The sequence below is a fragment of the Crocodylus porosus genome, unplaced genomic scaffold (genome assembly GCF_001723895.1).
Source record: "Crocodylus porosus isolate Cpor-Errol unplaced genomic scaffold, CroPor_comp1, whole genome shotgun sequence".
Lineage (NCBI taxonomy): Eukaryota > Metazoa > Chordata > Crocodylia > Crocodylidae > Crocodylus > Crocodylus porosus.
Window position 1 is genome coordinate 68,000,389 of NW_017728948.1, and position 1,893 is coordinate 68,002,281.

Sequence of the window (1,893 nt, forward strand, 5' to 3'; positions counted from 1 at the left end):
GATGAGTGACTGCCATCAATCACAACCCTCTGGGTCCGACCACGAAGCCAATTTCCTAGCCAGCGGATTGTGGTGGAGCCAAGGCCACAACTGGGCAGTTTGGCCAAGAGGTGATCATGGGATACCAGATCAAAAGCTTTTTTGAAATCTTCCGGGACCCCAGTGGGATCTGTGCTGCTGCAGCCCTTGGCCCGCTCCTCTTGGCCTCCATGCCACATTCCTGCCTCCTACTGCGCTCTGCAGTGAGGCTTCTGCCTCCTCTTGAGGCTCCCCACTGTGCCACTGGAGTTTCTTTGCTGAGCCTGGAGGCCTGGCCTGACTCTCCTACTGGAGTGTCTCCCAGGCATGCCACAGCCTCCCTTGTGCCCCGTTCAATGGCACTCCCCAGGCTTCTCCCAGCAGCATCCACCAGTGTCCCCCCACTAGTATGTTTTTCTGCTTCCAGGTATTCCATAGTTGTGCTCCCCACTGCCTTTTGAACAGTTTATGCCTCTTTCTGTCCACACCCCCTTTCACCACTGATTTGTAGGCTTAGGCAACTCAGAAACTGCTGTACCTGAGCCTGCCATCTCAGCATCTTCCCACAGCTGTTACTCATCTCTGCCCCTGTGGTCAGTACCCAGGCAAGTTGGTGAGGGCATGGGGTGAGCTGGGGGTGGGGCGGGGGCATGGGGTGAGTTGAGGGGAAGTGTTCTCTCTTCCCCATTCACATACTGCAAAGTAGTGTTGCATGGCAGGAAGTGTGATGCGATGCTATTGCACAGTAGTAATGAGCTGGTGTGCAGTCAGTGTCACCTAAAAGCCATTCAGCAATGTTACTATACAGTAACTCCAGTCACTGTGCAGTCATTTAGTACTTGTCTATGCAGTACAACATCAGTAATGACTGCATAGTCAGCATCTCATGTAGATGTGGCATTTGAGTCCAGTCCCCTGTGTTTGCATACTACCCTTGGTCCACAAGGGTACTTGAGATCATCCACTCAGGCCCATCTCTCATATGCTACAACCACAAAATACTGTATGCCAGAATTCTACAGTGTGCCATTGGTAAAAAGCATGTGAGACAAGGCAAGGGTATCAGTCTAACTGGAATACCCTAAACTGATTCAACCCCGAAGACATGAGCAAGACACTCCAGACAGATATTTGGAAGTTTCTAAGTTTTGACAGGAGTGGCATGGCACTGTAGCCAAACTTTTACCACTGCTGATGGCCAATAATGCCTCATATGACAGGAAAAAACAGCAAAACAAAACAAAATTAACTGCCCAAATCAACAACAACAAACCAGAACCAAAATAATGCATTCACTATGGTACAATGAAAGGGAAATTCTTCCTGGGACCTGAAGGCAATCAGCACAAGCCCTAAAGTATGGGAATACCAGATGCTTCTCTCATGGAGATCAAATATCTTTTTAACCTCACTGTGGAGATACAAAACATTTGAATCTATGTTCAAATGTCCAACTCTCAGGATCTCAATATTGCACTGTTAGACAGGAGGGTGTGACACAATTGCACATATAGAAACACACAAATCAGTTAGGTGCATACACACACACACTACCAGCTCAGGCACGTACACATTCAAACCAACCTAGGCACATGCAGACCTATCACCAATTCAAGCACATACACCATACACCCCAAAAGTTAGACACAGATCATTAATTTGTATATCGTGCACACAATGCCATACACACACACACACACACACACACACACACACACACACTAGCAACTCAGATACATGCATGTTCAAAATAAATAGTCTAGGTTTGTTCACACCTATCACCAGTTTAAGCCCATACATGCTACACACACCAAATTTAGACAGAATCAGTTACCAGTTACCAACATCTGCACATTCAATACACATACATGGATT